At 43.9% G+C, this 20,395-nt stretch overlaps 9 non-coding genes across 9 annotated transcripts; all 9 read right to left on the bottom strand.

Moving 5' to 3' along the window:
- Positions 1 to 160: 160 nt before the first annotated feature.
- On the bottom strand, positions 161 to 233 carry TRNAV-CAC (transfer RNA valine (anticodon CAC)). Its single transcript has one exon. It is a non-coding gene; the product is annotated as a tRNA-Val (tRNA).
- An 86-nt stretch (positions 234 to 319) lies between these two features.
- Positions 320 to 392, bottom strand: TRNAV-AAC (transfer RNA valine (anticodon AAC)). The gene has a single exon. It is a non-coding gene; the product is annotated as a tRNA-Val (tRNA).
- Positions 393 to 616: 224 nt separating this feature from the next.
- On the bottom strand, positions 617 to 689 carry TRNAV-UAC (transfer RNA valine (anticodon UAC)). Its single transcript has one exon. It is a non-coding gene; the product is annotated as a tRNA-Val (tRNA).
- Positions 690 to 1,104: 415 nt separating this feature from the next.
- Positions 1,105 to 1,177, bottom strand: TRNAV-CAC (transfer RNA valine (anticodon CAC)). The gene has a single exon. It is a non-coding gene; the product is annotated as a tRNA-Val (tRNA).
- A 1,030-nt stretch (positions 1,178 to 2,207) lies between these two features.
- Positions 2,208 to 2,280, bottom strand: TRNAV-AAC (transfer RNA valine (anticodon AAC)). The gene has a single exon. It is a non-coding gene; the product is annotated as a tRNA-Val (tRNA).
- Positions 2,281 to 2,504: 224 nt separating this feature from the next.
- TRNAV-UAC (transfer RNA valine (anticodon UAC)) lies at positions 2,505 to 2,577 on the bottom strand. The gene has a single exon. It is a non-coding gene; the product is annotated as a tRNA-Val (tRNA).
- Positions 2,578 to 2,992: 415 nt separating this feature from the next.
- On the bottom strand, positions 2,993 to 3,065 carry TRNAV-AAC (transfer RNA valine (anticodon AAC)). The gene has a single exon. It is a non-coding gene; the product is annotated as a tRNA-Val (tRNA).
- Positions 3,066 to 18,333: 15,268 nt separating this feature from the next.
- Positions 18,334 to 18,406, bottom strand: TRNAV-AAC (transfer RNA valine (anticodon AAC)). The gene has a single exon. It is a non-coding gene; the product is annotated as a tRNA-Val (tRNA).
- Positions 18,407 to 19,118: 712 nt separating this feature from the next.
- On the bottom strand, positions 19,119 to 19,191 carry TRNAV-CAC (transfer RNA valine (anticodon CAC)). The gene has a single exon. It is a non-coding gene; the product is annotated as a tRNA-Val (tRNA).
- Positions 19,192 to 20,395: the final 1,204 nt, after the last annotated feature.

Raw genomic sequence — 20,395 nt, 5'->3', positions numbered from 1 at the left:
CCTAAAACTCTCAGGTGTTACTTGAATTGTGATAACCTATCAACTGTCAAAACCACACACTGTTGTCAAAAGAAAACTCACGTAGAAATCGTAGCAGTGAAAAAAATGCTGCTCAAACCAACAATATAATCTTGCATTTGGAAATAAAGAATAAATCACATGTTTCTGCCCGGTATCGAACCGGGGACCTTTCGCCTGTGAGGCGAACGTGATAACCGCTACACTACAGAAACTAGACGGAAAAAGCTTCTGTGGTCACGGCATGCAATCAAGATCAAGGACCGAAAGGCAAACGCTTTGATAGCAAACAATAAAATTATGTTTCTGCCTAGTTTCGAACTGGGGACCTTTCGCATGTTAGGTGAACGTGATAACCGCTACACTACAGAAACTCACGGTACTACCAAAGACATTCACACATACCTAAATGCAATTGAACAAAATCATCCACCCAAAGCCAACAAGTTTACCTCAATGTTTAAAAACAGGACAAAGGGCATTTTTCAACCAGGGAACATGCGTTCATTTGTCAGGCCATTGTGAATCAAATGGGTGAAAATTATGCTGCCCAAACCAACAGTATAGCCTTGTGCGAGAAAAAATGCTCACAAACACATGTTTCTGCCAGGTGTCGAACCAGGGACCTTTCGCGTGTAAAGCGAACGTGATAACCACTACACTACAGAAACTTCATGAAAAGGAGTGAAATGTTCACGTCAAGCAATCAAGAGCAAATGTGGAAACAGAGTAATGGCATCATCTGAAAAGCAAAACTTGCATCTTTCAATGAGGGAACTTTTCACTTGTCATGCTAACGTGATTCTGGTTTAAACGTAGCTGAGCTGGATTTGCATGGAAAAAAGCATTTTGGACAAAGCATTCTCATGCCTTTGTCCAAAAGCCAAAAAGAAAGAGAAAAAGCATGTAGATGCCTAGTTTTGCACCCTAAAACTCTCAGGTGTTACTTGAATTGTGATAACCTATCAACTGTCAAAACCACACACTGTTGTCAAAAACAAACTCACGTAGAAATCGTAGCGGTGAAAAAAATGCTGCTCAAACCAACAATATAATCTTGCATTTGGAAATAAAGATTAAATCACATGTTTCTGCCCGGTATCGAACCGGGGACCTTTCGCGTGTGAGGCGAACGTGATAACCGCTACACTACAGAAACTAGACGGAAAAAGCTTCTGTGGTCACGGCATGCAATCAAGATCAAGGACCGAAAGGCAAACGCTTTGATAGCAAACAATAAAATTATGTTTCTGCCCAGTTTTGAACTGGGGACCTTTCGTGTCTTAAGCGAACATGATAACCGCTACACTACAGAAACTCACGGTACTACCAAAGACATTCACACATACCTAAATGCAATTGAACAAAATCATCCACCCAAAGCCAACAAGTTTACCTCAATGTTTAAAAACAGGACAAAAGGCATTTTTCAACCAGGGAACATGCGTTCATTTGTCAGGCCATTGTGAATCAAATGGGTGAAAATCATGCTGCCCAAACCAACAGTATAGCCTTGTGTGAGAAAAAATGCTCACAAACACATGTTTCTGCCCGGTGTCGAATGGGGAACCTTTCGCGCGTAAAGCGACCGTGATAACCACTACACTACAGAAACTTCATGAAAAGAAGCGAAATGTTCACGTCAAGCAATCAAGAGCAAAAGTGGAAACAGAGTAATGGCATCATCTGAAAAGCAAAACTTGCATCTTTCAATGAGGGAACTTTTCACTTGTCAGGCTAACGTGATTCTGGTTTAAACGTAGCTGAGCTGGATTTGCATGGAAAAAAACATTTTGGACAAAGCATTCTCATGCCTTTGTCCAAAAGCCAAAAAGAAAGAGAAAAAGCATGTAGATGCCTAGTTTTGCACCCTAAAACTCTCAGGTGTTACTTGAATTGTGATAACCTATCAACTGTCAAAACCACACACTGTTGTCAAAAGCAAACTCACGTAGAAATCGTAGCGGTGAAAAAAATGCTGCTCAAACCAACAATATAATCTTGCATTTGGAAATAAAGAAAAAATCACATGTTTCTGCCCGGTATCGAACCGGGGACCTCTCGCGTGTGAGGTAAACGTGATAACAGCTACACTACAGAAACTAGACGGAAAAAGCTTCTGTGGTCACGGCATGCAATCAAGATCAAGGACCGAAAAGTAAACGGTTTGATAGCAAACAATGAATTTATGTTTCTGTCCAGCTTCGAACTGGGGACCTTTCGCATGTTAGGCAAACATGATAACCACTACACTACAGAAACTCACGGTACTACCAAAGACATTCACACATACCTAAATGCAATTGAACAAAATCATCCACCCAAAGCCAACAGGTTTACCTTAATGTTTAAAAACAGAACAAAGGGCATTTTTCAACCAGGGAACATGCGTTCATTTGTCAGGCCATTGTGAATCAAATGGGTGAAAATCATGCTGCCCAAACCAACAGTATGGCCTTGTGCAAGAAGAAATGCTCACAAACACATGTTTCTGCCCGGTGTCGAACCGGGGACCTTTCGCGTGTAAAGCGAACGTGATAACCACTACACTACAGAAACTTCATGAAAAGGAGTGAAATGTTCACGTCAAGTAATCAAGAGCAAAAGTGGAAACAGAATAATGGCATCATCTGAAAAGCAAAACTTGCATCTTTCAATGAGGGAACTTTTCACTTGTCAGGCTAACGTGATTCTGGTTTAAACGTAGCTGAGCTGGATTTGCATGGAAAAAAACATTTTGGACAAAGCATTCTCATGCCTTTGTCCAAAAGCCAAAAAGAAAGAGAAAAAGCAAGTAGATGCCTAGTTTTGCACCCTAAAACTCTCAGGTGTTACTTGAATTGTGATAACCTATCAACTGTCAAAACCACACACTGTTGTCAAATGCAAACTCACGTAGAAATCGTAGCGGTGAAAAAAATGCTGCTCAAACCAACAATATAATCTTGCATTTGGAAATAAAGAATAAATCACATGTTTCTGCCCAGTATCGAACCGGTGACCTTTCGCATGTTAGGCGAACATGATAACCGCTACACTACAGAAACTAGACGGAAAATGCTTCTGTGGTCACGGCATGCAATCAAGATCAAGGACCGAAAGGCAAATGCTTTGATAGCAAACAATAAAATTATGTTTCTGCCCAGTTTCGAACAGGGGACCTTTCGCGTGTTAGGCAAACGTGATATCCGCTACACTACAGAAACTCACGGTACTACCAAAGACATTCACACATACCTAAATGCAATTGAACAAAATCATCCACCCAAAGCCAACAAGTTTACCTCAATGTTTAAAAACAGGACAAAGGGCATTTTTCAACCAGGGAACGTGCGTTCATTTGTCAGGCCATTGTGAATCAAATGGGTGAAAATCATGCTGCTCAAACCAACAGTATAGCCTTGTGTGAGAAAAAATGCACACAAACACATGTTTCTCCCGGTGTTGAACCGGGGACCTTTCACTCGTAAAGCGAAAGTGATAACCACTACACTACAGAAACTTAATGAAAAGGAGTGAAATGTTCACGTCAAGCAATCAAGAGCAAAAGCGGAAACACAGAGTAATGGCATCATCTGAAAAGCAAAACTTGCATCTTTCAACGAGGGAACTTTTCACTTGTCAGTAGTGTTGAGCCACCCCCGTAGTGTTCGAGTTCGGTTCGGTTCGTCGAACACCCGTGTGTTCGCCGAACTGTTCGTCGAACTGTTCGTCGAACACCTTCGAACACCATTAAAACCAATGGCAGGCAAACAAAAACACATAGAAACACATAGAAAACACCTTCAAAGGTGTCCAAAAGCTGACAAACTGCTCAGAAGACACAACTAACACATGGAAAAGTGACAAGTACATATAGTCATGCGAAAAGAAAAGAGGTGGAGGAGTAAAAGGAGGGGGAGACACAGATATAGGCATGTCATGCCCTTCTAAAATCCAAAAAGTGAGAAGCCGAGACGGCCAGTCCGCTCCTGCCCGTGCCACCTCCGTGTCGCCGGGTTTGTGCCAGAGCCGCGGTGAACCCTGACGGCCAGCCCCCCTCTCCCAATACTGGTGCCTGTCCGCTGGTGGGTCGAGAGAGCCCCCCTGTGGTGGAGGCAGCTCTAAGCTTTTTAATTTAAATTGTCCCTCTAATTTGAATAAATACACTTTAAATCCATTTACAAGGATCTATTGGAGGGCAAGTCTCATGCCAGCAGCCGCATAATTCCAGCTCCAGTAGCGTCCACTAAAACTGCTGCAGTTAAAAAGCTTTCATAAGGATCGAGCTCGGCTGTCCACCGCAAGGCATCCTAGTGCCAGTCCCAGCCCCTATGCCTTGGGGTGCCTCCTGATGCTCTTCACTGAGTATCCCGTGGTCCCGAAGCATTTCCTTTGAAAAAATTAAGTGTCCAAACTACAGGTGGTGTAGCTTGCTTAACAGCCGGGATAATCCGCTGACTAGCAGACACTGCTACTAGGCACAAAGTATTTCCTGGGCTAGATGCAGTTAAAAATTTGTAAGTAGATACTCTCGTTGGATGCTGAGAAAGCATTCCATAGAGTCTCCTGGCACGCCATATATGATTCTCTTAAAAAGCTTGGGGTAGGGGTCTAGGGGACCCTTTTATAGCCAAAATCACGGCCCTGTATCACAATACGTCACCTAGGCTGAAGATAAATGGAACTGTAGCACCGAGGGCTCGGTTGCTACAGACGTATTGCACCTCACCCAGAGGTGTGATATCTCACTCTCAGATAAGGATGGAGTGTGGATCAGGACCCGACACCTGCATGCATTACACCACATTGCCGTGGGGCAGGGCGACCAATATGCCCCTGAGATGGGCACGACAGTCCCTGTCCCTGGCTGGAGTGGGGGGAGGGAACACTGAGGAAGGGGAACCCTGCAGTGCAGGAGCAGGGAGGAAGCAGTTCCTGGGTGCATTGAGAAGGGAGTATAAAAGGTGGGCACCATCTTAGTTCAGTGCAGAGAAGTCTGAGCAGAAGTGGCAGGGAGCAGGGGCTCTGCATGAGCTCTGCTCCGGTGGCGGGCCTAGTAACAGAGGCCCAGGCCTGCAAGAGGGAGAAGGAAGGAAGAGGAGCGGAGAGGGCTCCAGGAACGAGGAATGAAGGGATCCCAGGGGTGCGGACGGGCGAGTCGCCACCGCACGCCCGAATCCACCTGCGTGGAGGGGTCAGGCCAAAGGGGGAGACCGGTCCCCGAACTAGTGGAGGCAGGAAACGACCCTCAGCTAGAAACCGGAGGCTCTGACATTTTATGTGGCGCAGCCCCTTGCTCCACCTGCTAGGAAGGCACCACATAGGGTCAGGGAAACTGGCGCCAAGTTTACCAAGAGGAGGCCCGAGGCAGCCGGACAGAAGTGTTGGTAAGAAAGGCCAGACAAAGGACACACAAAGGGGGTCCTGTGAAGCGCTCCAAAGTTATCTGGGAGTTGTCTGAGCCCCTCACCTGGTGAGCACAGTACGACGTGGGCAGCCGTTACCTGCAGACGTGGTCTGGATAATAAGAACTGTGAGTAAAGGCCCTGAACTGCATCACTGACTCCGTGTCGTTACTGCTGCTGCCCTGCACCATCACCCCCATCCTCCGCATACACTGCCCTGAGGCTATACTCCTCCCGTGGGGAGTTATGCTACGCTCTGCTGCACCCACAACACCAGCCTTAGCGGTCTGCCCTGTAGCGGCGGTTCACTCTGACCGCAATCCACGGGTGGCGTAGTCGGACATTTAAACATCAAAACCACATAAATAGTTCCGCCACTGGTTTGACCGCCCTGAGCCACGGAACCGGATCGCCGCCACGAAGACTACAACCACCAGCATCCACCAAAAAGGGTCCGGCTCCGGGTGTCCCAAGGCCCAGGGGGTGCGTCAGAACATTTTCATCACCTTTCACAATCACCAATGGGACAAGGCAGGGATGTCCTCTGTCCCCTCTCTTATACATCCTAGTGACGGAGCACCTGCTCTCATCAATTCGCCATAACCCCAATATTAGGTGGATTGAGGTGGGAGGCACCGAGTACAAGTGCTCTCTATTTGCTGATGATGTCCTAGTATATATCACTCAATCACATATATCCATCCCTGCTGTTATGGCTGAAATAGATCACTTTGTTACATGGTAAAATTTTAAAATCAATGCAGCGAAGTCTGAGGCCCTCGATGTCTCCCTCCCTAAATCCATATAGGATTCCATCCAGTCCAACTTTCCCTTTGCCTGGCCCTCACAGGGTATCAAATACTTAGGAATTCCTATTCATAGAGACCTCTCCCATCTATGTTATCTTAATTTTGGGCCCTTTATTGAACAATTCCATACAGACCACGGTTGGCAAGTTAGAACTGTAAGATTCACTACGTGAACCACTGGTGTTTTGTGGAAAAGCACATGTACACCGCGTTCCAAATTATTATGCAAAAAGTGTTTAGGAGTGATAAGGGAAGAATTTGTTTGTTTGTCAGTTAAACTCATTGATGGTGATGTGTGTCAGGGCTCTTTATATCACTGTAAGCAATTGCAGACACCTGTGCTAATTAGTTTGGCAGGTGTGTCCAATGAAAGGCAAGACTACTTAAGAAGGCTCTCTCACATTATTAAGCAGCCTACATTTTCTGCCAAAATGGGAAAGAAAAAGGATGTGTCGGCTGCTGAGAAGCAACAAATTGTGGAGTGTTTAGGTCAAGGCATGACTACAATCAACATTGTGCGATGATCAGGATGAAGTGTCTTGGCAATCAAGAAGTATGTAGCTGATTCACAGTACACACGTGTGCGTGCTGATAAGGGCAAATTGAGGACTCTTTCCTACAGGCAATTACGTCAGGTTGAAAGAGCAGCGGCAAAAAAGCCTTGTCATAGCAGCAGACAAGTTTTTGAAGCTGCTTGTGCCTCCAACGTCCCCCGAACAACAAGATGCAGGGTCCTTCAGAGGTTTGCAGCTGTGCATACGCCATCCTGTCGACCTCCTCTATCCACTTCACACAAGCAGAAACGGCTCCAGTGGGCCAAACATTACATGAAGACTGATTTCAAAACTGTTTTGTTCACGGATGAGTGCCGTGCAACGCTCGATGGTCCAGATGAATGGAGTGGAGGATGGCTGGTTGATGGACACCCCACGCAAACACGGCTACAGCGCCAACAAGGAGGAGGTGGAGTAATGTTTTGGGCTGGAATCATGGGGAGAGAGATTGTCGGCCCCTTTAGGATCCCTGAAGGCGCTAAAGATGAACTCCATAATGTATGTGGATTTTCTCAAACAGCACTTCCTGCCATGGTTCAAGAAGAAGAACCGTGTATTTCACAGCAAGATCATTTTTCTGCATGATAATGCACCATCTCATGCTGCACATAAAACATCTGCATCTCTGGCTGATATGGGCATAAAAGGGGACAAACTTATGGTGTGACCCCCATGCTCCCCTGACCTCTACCCCATTCAGAACCTTTGGAGCATCATTAAAAGGAGTGTCTATGATGGCGGGAGGCAGTTCACATCTAAGCAACAGCTCTGGGAGGGTATTCTGTCCTCATGCAAAACAATTGAAGCAGAAACCATCCAAAACCTGACAAATTCAATGGACGAGAGAGTTCAGAAGCTCCTTTCGAACAAGGGGTCCTATGTGAAAATGTAACATCACCTAGAATAAAGTTTTGAGTTGAAAACTGTTTGATTTCAGTTTCTAACAACCTGCTAATGCTTATAATTTCAAAAATGACCATTTTTTTGGTCTTTATTAAAATGAAAAGGTTGATCGAAAAGTTTGGGGGATCTAAGAGTGTGGCAACCCAGTAGTCATGATTACTTCGAATTCTGACAATATGAGGGTCATGCTGCAGGTAGTGCAGCAAGAAGGCACTTATTGTTAGAACCTTGCTGTTAGGTTTTTTTTTCCTTTGCTGGTCACATGACCTTGTTGGCCTATTTAATCCTGCTCCGCCCTTCTGGCTTTGCTGGACTTCATTGTATATCTACTTTCTAGCTAGCCTGTGCTCTGTATCTAACTCTGTTAGTTTGCTTGGTCTACGGACCTCTATGTTCTATCTATTTTGTTTGTTCGTCTGTCTGCTACTATTTCTGTTAGGAGGTGTCCCATATTCCTCCCAGTCCTTAGTACTTGTAGGGATTCCCTCCCCACATCTATAGGTCTTCGTACAGACTAGATTAGGACTTTAGCAGGTCTGATCGCAGGATCAGGTTCCCTGTTACATCGTAGGGATTCAGCTGAGTCTTATAGTAGGGACAGATCTCCTCTCTTTCCTTAGCTTTGGTAGCAGAACATAACAGTAAGTCCAGCCTGCAAATTCTCTAAGGAAAGATTTTTTTTTTTTTTTTTTTTTTTTTTGTTCCATCATGGTGTCGGTTCAGGATTTGGCTAAACACCTGCAGGGACTCTCTCTGGAAGTGGCCGAGCTCCGTCAGCACGTGAGTAACTGTCCTGGAGCATATTTCTTGGAGCCTAAGGTATGTTTGCCGGATTTATTTTTTGGTGAACATCGAGAATTTTTTTCATTTAAAAATGCTTGCTTATTGTATTTTCGTTTGAGACCCAAGTCCTCTGGGGATGAATCCCAGCGCGTAGGGTTCATAATGTCACTTTTGCGCAAAGAGCCTCAGGAGTGGGCCTTTTCTTTGCAACCTAGTGATACATGCTTCAGATCAGTGGATAGTTTTTTTTCTGCTTTAGGACTATTATATGATGATCCTGACCGTGTGGCATCAGCTGAGACTGAGTTGAGACGTTTAAAACAAGGATCAGGTAATGTCGAAAAATATTGTACTCATTTTCGTCGTTGGTCCACTCAAACAGGGTGGAACGATTCTGCTCTGAAAAGTCTATTTCTTGCTGGGCTCAGTGAAAGGGTTAAAGACCTGCTAATTGCTTATCCTACATCTGAGGATTTGCAACAGGCTATGCAATTAGCTATACGGGTGGATAGAAGACTGCGTGCTAGGGTTAATGAGAGCAAATCCTCTGCTATGTCAGTTTCTGGTTATGATAATGTGTGTACTAACAGTGGTGAACCGATGGAGATTGGATCGGTGGCACCTCGCTCTCAAGAAAAAGACCGTCGTTTTTCGCAAGGCTTGTGTTTCTATTGCGGAAAATCTGGTCATTTGATTAAAGGCTGTGAGCTTCGTATGAAGAAAGAAAAAAAAATGGTCTGTCACGCCCGTATTGCCTGTTTAAATTCCAAGGGTATATTTTTAGCTGCTTCCACGATTGCTCAGGAAAAATTAATGGAATTTCGGGTGTTTGTTGATTGCGGGTCTACACTGAATGTAATTGATGGGGGATTCGTGGAAAAACTCAATTTAAAACCTGAACCTTTGTCATCCCCCATTGCTGTGGTTTCTGTGGATGGTTCCCCTTTGAAGAATATTACTCTCAAGGTCAGTGAATTTCCTCTCACTATTAATGGTGTTCACCATGAGAAATTGGATTTGGTAGTGTTGAATAACTTGCCTTCTCCAGTAATATTGGGTTTGCCCTGGTTAAAATTTCACAATCCTGTACTGGATTGGTCTACCAGTGAAATTAAATCCTGGAGCCATAAATGTTATGACAAGTGTTGTAACGGGCGTATTGCAGCTTTGGATAGGGGAGAATTGCCTGTTCCTATTCAGGATTTTTGGAGAGTTTTTTCTGAGAAGGAATCGCAGGTTTTGCCTCCCCATAGAGACTATGATTGTTCTATTGAATTTGTCCCTGGAGCGACTCTTCCTAAAAGTCGTTTATTTAACCTTACTATTCCTGAGAGGAAGGCTTTGGAGGAATACATACAGACAAGTTTGGCCGCCGGTCACATTAGGCCCCCTAAGTCTACTGTGGCGGTTGGATTTTTTTTTGTAAAAAAAAAGGACGGCGGTTTACGTCCTTGTCTGGATTTTCGTGAGATCAACAAAATTACGGTACGCAATCCTTACCCACTGCCATTGATTCCTGATCTGTTTAACCAGTTATTGGGGGCCAAGTGGTTCTCTAAAATTGACCTTAAGGGGGCATACAATCTGTTGCGCATGAAGGAGGGTGATGAATGGAAGACTGCTTTTAACACTCCTGTGGGTCATTTTGAGAATCTGGTTATGCCTTTTGGTCTTACTAATGCTCCTGCATTTTTTCAGAATCTGATTAATGACATCCTTAGACCTTTGATCGGTAAAAATGTGGTTGTGTATTTGGATGACATTTTGATTTATTCGCCAGATCTGGAGTCTCATTGGCGGAGCGTGCGTGAGGTATTACAGTTATTAATGGACAATTCGCTTTTTGCTAAGCTGGAGAAATGTGAGTTCGCTGTACAGAGAATTAGTTTTTTGGGCTACATTATCTCCAGCAAAGGTTTTGAGATGGATCCGGTTAAGGTTCAAGCTGTGCAGGAATGGCCTAGGCCTATTGGTTTGAAATCGACACAGAGGTTTTTGGGTTTCGCCAATTACTACAGAAAATTCATAAAAAAATTTTCTAGTATTGTCAAACCTCTGACTGATCTCACCAGGAAAGGTGCTGATGCGGTTCAGTGGTCTTCTGAGGCCACTGAAGCTTTTGTGTATCTCAAGGAGAGGTTCACCTCTGCTCCCATCCTTATGCAGCCTGATGTTACTAGGCCGTTTTTGGTTGAGGTTGATGCTTCCTCTGTGGGGGTTGGCGCAGTATTGTCTCAGGATAACGGGGATGGATTACATCCCTGTGCCTTTTTTTCAAAAAAATTTTCGGAGACTGAACTGAATTACGATATTGGTAATCGGGAATTATTGGCTATTAAACTCGCATTTGAACACTGGCGCCACTTCTTGGAAGGTGCGGAATTTCCCGTTCAGGTTCTTACGGATCATAAAAATCTGATATATCTTGATGCTGCCAAGCGCCTGAATGCCCGTCAGGCTAGGTGGGCACTGTTTTTCTCGCGGTTTAATTTCTCCGTTACTTACATCCCTGGTACTAAGAATGTTAAGGCGGATGCCTTGTCTCGCAGTTTTTCTCCCATAGTCGGTGCTGAGAAAGAGGAAAACATTTTACAAGAAGGTGTTGTGATAGCTGCTTTAGACTCCGTTTTGGAAGATGAGATTCTTAAAGCTTAGGAGAATGCCCCATCTAACACTCCTCATGGGAGGTTGTTTGTGCCTGAGACCTTTAGGAGAGATTTGTTTGTTGAGTGTCACGAATCTCGGTTGGCAGGTCATCCCGGAATCTCTGAGACCAAGAGACTGGTGGGTCGCAGTTTTTGGTGGCCTGGATGGCAGAAGGAAGTCATTAAGTGGGTGCGCCAATGTACTATATGTGCTAGATCTAAGTCCTCACATACTCCTGCTGCGGGGTTGCTTTGTCCTTTGGAGGTCCCCAGTGCTCCTTGGACACATTTGGCTATGGACTTTATAACTGACCTTCCCCCCTCTGAGGGTTTTACTGTCATCTGGGTGATCGTGGACCGTTTTAGCAAGATGTGTCACTTGGTTCCCTTCGTCAAACTGCCCTGCGCTAAAACTCTCGCTAAGGCCTTTGTCAAGGAAATTGTCAGACTTCATGGCGTTCCTACTGACATTGTTTCTGATAGGGGTCCTCAGTTCGTGGCTCGTTTTTGGCGTGCCTTTTGTGACAGGTTGGGAATTCATTTGTCGTTTTCGTCTGGATATCATCCTGAATCTAATGGCCAGACAGAAAGGAAAAACCAGGATGTTGAGCAGTTCTTGCGTTGTTTTGTGGCAGACAATCAGGAGGGGTGGTCTGAGTTTCTGCCACTTGCCGAATTTGCTCTGAACAATCATACATCTTCTTCTGCTGGTTGTTCGCCTTTTTTTTGTTGTTCTGGGAGACATCCGTCGTTTGGGTCGTTCTCCAAGTTGGGATCTGCCGTGCCTGAGGAGGAGAATTTTTCCGGTGATTTGGAAAGAGTTTGGACGGATGTGCGTGGTAATCTTCAGGAGGCCAACAGAAAATCTAAAGACTACTTTGATAGGAAACGACAGGAGGTTTTGTTCGCTGTTGGTGACATGGTTTGGTTGTCCTCTAGGAATCTGCGGTTGAGGATTCCTTCTAAGAAATTGGGTCCCAAGTTTGTAGGGCCCTTTAAGGTGCTTCAGGTTGTCAACCAATCTGCTGTTAGGTTGGAGGTTCCTACCTCCTGGAGAATTAATCCGGTCTTTCATGTCTCTCTGTTAAAAAAAGCTGTTGTGTCGGATGGTGACGCCTCTGCCTCTGTTCCTCCGGTGGTGGAGGACGGGGAATATGAAATTTCTCGCATCCTTGACTCTAGACGGTATAGAGGTAGTTTGCAGTATCTTGTGGCCTGGAAAGGTTTCGGACCCGAGGATAACTCTTGGGTGAGGTCAGATGATGTTTCCGCGTCCAGACTTATCAGAGCGTTTCACAGGAGATTTCCTGATAAGCCTGGTCCTAGGGGATCCGGAGGATCCTCTTAGAAGGGGGGGTACTGTTAGAACCTTGCTGTTAGGTTTTTTTTTCCTTTGCTGGTCACATGACCTTGTTGGCCTATTTAATCCTGCTCCGCCCTTCTGGCTTTGCTGGACTTCATTGTATATCTACTTTCTAGCTAGCCTGTGCTCTGTATCTAACTCTGTTAGTTTGCTTGGTCTACGGACCTCTATGTTCTATCTATTTTGTTTGTTCGTCTGTCTGCTACTATTTCTGTTAGGAGGTGTCCCATATTCCTCCCAGTCCTTAGTACTTGTAGGGATTCCCTCCCCACATCTATAGGTCTTCGTACAGACTAGATTAGGACTTTAGCAGGTCTGATCGCAGGATCAGGTTCCCTGTTACATCGTAGGGATTCAGCTGAGTCTTATAGTAGGGACAGATCTCCTCTCTTTCCTTAGCTTTGGTAGCAGAACATAACACTTATGTGTCTTGCGCATCTCGGAGCCCCAAAATTATTTTCCGGGCTAGATGCAGCTAAAAATTATTTTTAATTTTAAATCTGGTGAAGCTTATTATAGATGGCCTAATAGGATCAGTGCTGCACACTGCTACAAAGCCCAAATTATTTTCCAGTCAAGATACAGATAAACATGATTAGTAATTTGAAAGCTTAAAACGGTTGGTAGGGTGATTTTAACCAATCATCAAGCTTTTACTCTCCCCAGGATGACACAGGGGTAGAAAAGTTGTTTCGGATCCATGATTTGTTCATCTTTATGAACGTGAGTCTGTCTACATTATCAGTGGAGAGCCGCGTGCGCTTATCTGTCAGCACACCACCAGCAGCGCTGAACACACGTTCAGACAGAACGCTGGCTGCGGGGCATGACAAGATCTCCAAGGCGTAAGTGGCTAGCTCCGGCCATTTATCCAGATTGGAAGCCCAAAAAGAGCAAGGGTCCAGTGACACAGTCGTGGCTTCAATGTTTACTTGGAGATACTCCTGTACCATCGTCTCTAGGCGTTGACTATGTGTCAGACTTCTTGTCTCCTGTGGCCTTGCAAAGGATGGGCTAAAAAAGTGGTGAAATGATTCCGCAAAATTGATGTTACCAGCAGATACTGTGGTTCTGTTACGGTTTGAGTGCTGAACACTTGACGGTCCCACGGTTGGCAAGTTGGAACTGTGAGATTCACTACGTGCACCACTGGTATTTTGTGGAAAAGCACATGTAAGATTCTGCAACAGTCTCTGCTGATACTCCTGCATGCGTGCATCCCTTTCTATGGCAGGAATAATTTCTGCAAATTTACTTTTGTACCGGGGATCTAACAGTGTGGCAACCCAGTAGTCAGGATTATTTCTAATTCTCACAATTCGAGGGTCATGTTGCAGGTAGTGCAGCAAGAAGGCACTCATGTGTGTTGCGCATCCAGGAGCACCAAGTCCCTGTTGTGTTGGTGGCGAGGTAACAATCATGCTTCCTTCCTCTGTCCTCTCCCCCCAACCTCGCACAACAGAAATGTGATCAAGGTCTCCCTCATCTGATGAGTCTTCCATCAGTTCGTCCTCCACTTCTTCCTGGGCTCCTGCACCTTCCTCACTAGTCTGGCTGCTACCATGCGCCCTGGTAAAATCATCTCCCCCACCCTCACATGCCTGCCGCCCTGGTGCTGCCGACCGTCTGGACCTTGCAGATGTTAGCCCTTCCGCATAAAACTCCTCCTCCTCTACTTCCTCCACCTCCTCTGCTGACCTCATCTCTTGGCTGACTGTGGGTTGACAGTAAGTGGGATCTCCGACCTCATCATCATCACCCTGTGCGTTATCACACCCGTCGTCCTCAGAGCCAACCTGTTCCTGCCCTGACAAAAAACTAAAGTTGTCGCTCCAATCAGGTATTTGAGTCTTATCATCGTCTTCCTCATTGTCTCCACCAACAGGAGTTACAGTTTGGGAATGAGGGTCTACATTATGGTCAGAACCTTCTGCGTCTGGTCCTGAATCCGACTCATAAAGATTCTGGGCATCAGTGCAGATCATTTCCTCGTCTGGATTCACAGAAGCGCTGGAGTCGACCTCTGATTCCCAGGCTATAGTATGAGTAAACAGCTCTGCAGACTCAACCATCTGTTCTACCTCATACTCAGACGGGCAGCTGGAGATTTGGGAGCTGTGAGGAAGCAAGTGCGATTTGGGTGACACCTTTGAGGACTGGAGTATTTGTGATGTTGAAGTTGATGTGGAGGAGAGCCCATTTAAAGGAGCACTTGATATCCGTTGAAGCACCTGCTGTTTTTGTGCCTCATCTGGAATTTGTAGCGATTGGCGTGGCCGTAAGAAAGGGATCTTATCACATTGTCCGCTAAAAGAAGTAGACATTTTAGTTTGGCTGGAAGATGGTCTTTCTTCTGCACCTACCCCACGGACACAACCTTTTTTCCCCTTCCCAACACGCCTATTCCCCTTTCCACCAGCAGCAGGCCTTTTTCCACTCATTTTGGTGGTTAACTAATTCACAACTCTGGAGTTGTTTGCACAAAAAAACAATGGATGGTAACCGAGCAGAGCTGAGTGGCCAAACTGTGGTATTAGGCCAAAACTATTGGCTGGGTTAGATGCAGAAAAAAATTATTTTTAATTTGCAACCTGATGGAGGTCAGTATAGATGGACTAATAGACCAAGTCCCACACACCGCTAGAAGCCCAAATATTTTTTCAGAGCTAGATGCAGAAAATTTTTTTATTCAATTTGCAACCTGATGGAGGTCAGTATAGATGGACTAATAGACCAAGTCCCACACACTGCTAGAAGCCCAAATATTTTTTCAGAGCTAGATGCAGAAAAAAATTATTTTTAATTTGCAACCTGATGGAGGTCAGTATAGATGGACTAATAGACCAAGTCCCACACACCGCTAGAAGCCCAAATATTTTTTCAGAGCTAGATGCAGAAAAAAATTATTTTTAATTTGCAACCTGATGGAGGTCAGTATAGATGGACTAATAGACCAAGTCCCACACACCGCTAGAAGCCCAAATATTTTTTCAGAGCTAGATGCAGAAAAAAATTATATTCAATTTGCAACCTGCTGGAGGTCAGTATAGAAGGACTAATAGAACAAGTCCCACACACTGCTAGAAGCCCAAATATTTTTTCAGAGCTAAATGAAGAAAAAAATTATTTTTAATTTGCAACCTGATGGAGGTCAGTATAGATGGACTAATAGACCAAGTCCCACACACTGCTAGAAGCCCAAATATTTTTTCAGAGCTAGATGCAGAAAAAAAATATTTTTAATTTGCAACCTGATGGAGGTCAGTATAGATGGACTAATAGACCAAGTCCCACACACTGCTAGAAGCCCAAATATTTTTTCAGAGCTAGATGCAGAAAAAAATTATTTTTAATTTGCAACCTGATGGAGGTCAGTATAGATGTACTAATAGACCAAGTCCCACACACCGCTAGAAGCCCAAATATTTTTTCAGAGCTAGATGCAGAAAAAAATTATATTCAATTTGCAACCTGCTGGACGTCAGTATAGAAGGACTAATAGAACAAGTCCCACACACTGCTAGAAGCCCAAATATTTTTTCAGAGCTAAATGAAGAAAAAAATTATTTTTAATTTGCAACCTGATGGAGGTCAGTATAGATGGACTAATAGACCAAGTCCCACACACTGCTAGAAGCCCAAATATTTTTTCAGAGCTAGATGCAGAAAAAAATTATTTTTAATTTGCAACCTGATGGAGGTCAGTATAGATGGACTAATAGACCAAGTCCCACACACCGCTAGAAGCCCAAATATTTTTTCAGAGCTAGATGCAGAAAATTTTTTTTTTCAATTTGCAACCTGATGGAGGTCAGTATAGATGGACTAATAGACCAAGTCCCACACACTGCTAGAAGCCCAAATATTTTTTCAGAGCTAGATGCAGAAAAAAATTATTTTTAATTTGCAACCTGATGGAGGTCAGTATAGATGGACTAATAGACCAAGTCCCACACACTGCTAGAAGCCCAAATATTTTTTCAGAGCTAGATGCAGAAAAAAATTATTTTTAATTTGCAACCTGATGGAGGTCAGTATAGATGGACTAATAGAACAAGTCCCACACGCTGCTAGAAGCCCAAATATTTTTTCAGAGATAAATGAAGAAAAAAATTATTTTTAATTTGCAACCTGATGGAGGTCAGTATAGATGGACTAATAGACCAAGTCCCACACACTGCTAGAAGCCCAAATATTTTTTCAGAGCTAGATGCAGAAAAAAATTATTTTTAATTTGCAACCTGATGGAGGTCAGTATAGATGGACTAATAGACCAAGTCCCACACACCGCTAGAAGCCCAAATATTTTTTCAGAGCTAGATGCAGAAAAAAATTATATTCAATTTGCAACCTGCTGGAGGTCAGTATAGAAGGACTAATAGAACAAGTCCCACACACTGCTAGAAGCCCAAATATTTTTTCAGAGCTAAATGAAGAAAAAAATTATTTTTAATTTGCAACCTGATGGAGGTCAGTATAGATGGACTAATAGAATGATGCTATGCCCAAAAGATTTTACTTCACTAGGTGCAGTAAAAAAATTGGTATTCTATACACAGGTGGTATATCTTGCAACACAGATAGGCTACTCCACTGACTAACACACTCTGCAATAGGCCAAAAAGGATTAGCTTTGCTAGATTCAGCCAAATGCTGTGAAAAAAACTTGCACAGCACTGGCACAGACCTGCCTGGCAAAAACTGATAGGAACTGATGTAACCTAGTCCTGAAAAGGACTCCAATTACAATTAGTCTTTACTCCCACAATCTATCTATTTAAGAGCACAGACCTGCCTGATAAAAGTCGTAGGAAATGCTGTAACCTAGTCCTTAAAAGGACTGCAATCACAACTATTCCCTACTCCCAAGCTATCTGTATATTTGTGCGAAAATTGGCTTGAAATTAACAAGGTATAACGCACACAGCAACAGCGGTGCCGTCTAACACGCAGCTGCAGCAGTGAGAAAATGGTGGCGACGGGGAAAATGGCTTGGTCTTATAGGGCAAGGACATGTGACATACACTGCCAATGACACATGCCCTTGCTTGTGTGAAAAAAAGCACTTCGCTCCGTGTGTGCGCTGCTGATAGGCTGACAGATTGCACCTCCCCACTGCAAATGCAGGAAAGAGAAAAAAAAATGGAGATCTTCATTGTTCCTGCAGAGATCCATCCCCTGCCCCTCCCCCCACCCCGCTGTACACTCAAACTGCGTATTAACATTAATTTTCATCATTACTGAGAAAAAATCCAGTTATGATTTTGGTGCACGAACAGTTATCGAACATAACCTCGAACAGCCGAATTTTTCTCAAATTGTTCGTGTTCGCCGACCGGCTCGAACACCGCCCAAAACAGCTCGAATTTGAGATTGGCGAACAGTTCGAGTAGAACAACGCTCATCTCTACTTGTCAGGCTAACGTGATTCTGGTTTAAACGTAGCTGAGCTGGATATGCATGGAAAAAAACATTTTGGACAAAGCATTCTCATGCCTTTGTCCAAAATCCAAAAAGAAAGAGGAAAAGCACGTAGATGCCTAGTTTTGCACCCTAAAACTCTCAGGTGTTCCTTGAATTGTGATAACCTATCAACTGTCAAAACCACACACTGTTGTCAAAAGCAAACTCACGTAGAAATCGTTGCGGTGAAAAAAATGCTGCTCAAACCAACAATATAATCTTGCATTTGGAAATAATGAATAAATCACATGTTTCTGCCCGGTATCAAAGCGGGGACCTTGCGCGTGTGAGGCGAATGTGATTACCGCTACACTACAGAAACTAGACGGAAAAAGCTTCTGTGGTCACGGCATGCAATCAAGATCAAGGACCGAAAGGCAAACGCTTTGATAGCAAACAATAAAATTATGTTTCTGCCCAGTTTCGAACTGGGGACCTTTCGCGTGTTAGGCGAACGTGATAACCGCTACACTACAGAAACTCACGGTACTACCAAAGACATTCACACATACCTAAATGCAATTGAACAAAATCATCCACCCAAAGCCAACAGGTTTACCTCCTTGTTTAAAAACAGGACAAAGGGCATTTTTCAACCAGGGAACGTGCGTTCATTTGTCAGGCCATTGTGAATCAAATGGGTGAAAATCATGCTGCCCAAACCAACAGTATAGCCTTGTGTGAGAAAAAATGTTCACAAACACACGTTTCTGCCCGGTGTTGAACCGGGGACCTTTCACGTGTAAAGGTAAAGTGATAACCACTACACTACAGAAACTTCATGAAAAGGAGTGAAATGTTCACGTCAAGCAATCAAGAGCAAAAGTGGAAACAGAGTAATGGCATCATCTGAAAAGCAAAACTTGCATCTTTCAATGAGGGAACTTTTCACTTGTCAGGCTAACGTGATTCTGGTTTAAACGTAGCTGAGCTGGATTTGCATGGAAAAAAACATTTTGGACAAAGCATTCTCATGCCTTTGTCCAAAAGCCAAAAAGAAAGAGAAAAAGCACGTAGATGCCTAGTTTTGCACCCTAAAACTCTCAGGTGTTACTTGAATTGTGATAATCTATCAACTGTCAAAACCACACACTGTTGTCAAAAGCAAACTCACGTAGAAATCGTTGCGGTGAAAAAAATGCTGCTCAAACCAACAATATAATCTTGCATTTGGAAATAAAGAATAAATCACATGTTTCTGCTCGGTATCGAACCGGGGTCCTTTCGCGTGTGAGGCGAATGTGATAACCGTTACACTATAGAAACCAGACGGAAAAAGCTTTTGTGGTCACGGCATGCAATCAAGATCAAGGACCGAAAGGCAAACGCTTTGATAGCTGTTGGAGGCCAACAGGTACAATATATATATATCATAGGAATGACTGAACTCTGCATTAAATTTGAGTGCTGGATATTTCCAGGACTCTATCAAGAGATACTAGGTACAAGGTTGTGAACCTGCTAGGCGAGAAGGCCGGTGTTCTTTGTGTGATGTCCTTTGTTTTAGTGATAAAGTAAAGGTTGCATCTACATATGGAAAGAGTATAGGCCCTCCAGCCTCTTGGATGATACAGGTACACACACCTTCTGTGGTGAACTTGAATACAGATCCTGTTTGTCACCTAGTGTAATCTACATATGTACACTGCCCCTGTGGATTTGAATTGTATACCATTGCTCCTGAGGTAGACATCCTGTCTCCAGCCTATGGATATGTATATTGGTGCACAATGCTTTTGATGAACATCTTGGAGCCAGCCCAAATGGAGTTGAACCTACACAAGGACTTTCTTCCAGAAGTACAAGAGTGCCATCTGCAGGAAGGTGTTGACCAATGCAGCCAATGATAATGCTCATACTACCCTGAAGATGATTGGATATTTGCCACAGAAGATACCGGAGAAGAAGGGCGGAGTCGTGGGTTGTATGTGGGTGTGGATGTGAAATTTTTAGTATAAATGAAGTAGAATCAAGACTATCTCTCTCTCTCTCTGCCATGAAGGATCATTGCTAAGTATACTTATAATTGTATTAGTATTTTCTCTAATTAGAGGACATTGAAGAAAGGTTCTATTGTGAAATTGTTGACTGAATTGCCTTATTATTATCTTATTTTTCTTGTTATTAAACATCTGTATTATTTTCCCAAAACTTGAGTTATTGATTATATAGGAAAGGTTCAGGACAGGATATAGAACGGGAAATCACAACCTACATTTTGGCACCCCAGATGGGATGTGGAAAAACAACATTCTACACAGAACCTAGAAGTTCCCAACTATTTCATCCAAGTGCCTGAGAAAATCCGGTTCCAAGACTAGGCAAGAAAACCTCTTCTTCAAGGAGACAGACTCAAGGAGAATATCTTATCGGTGGACAAGTGACACGCGGGTCGTGGAAACTGAAACGCCTGAGTTATTAACTGGAAGTTCTGTGATATTCTTCATCAGTGAGCGGACGTGCTTATTTG

This window comes from Phyllobates terribilis, unplaced genomic scaffold (assembly GCF_046119375.1).
Source record: "Phyllobates terribilis strain yellow unplaced genomic scaffold, ASM4611937v1 Scaffold_3__8_contigs__length_932513732, whole genome shotgun sequence".
Lineage (NCBI taxonomy): Eukaryota > Metazoa > Chordata > Amphibia > Anura > Dendrobatidae > Phyllobates > Phyllobates terribilis.
The sequence above is the reverse complement of the archived record's forward strand: the minus strand, read 5'-3'. Positions and strand labels throughout refer to the sequence as shown.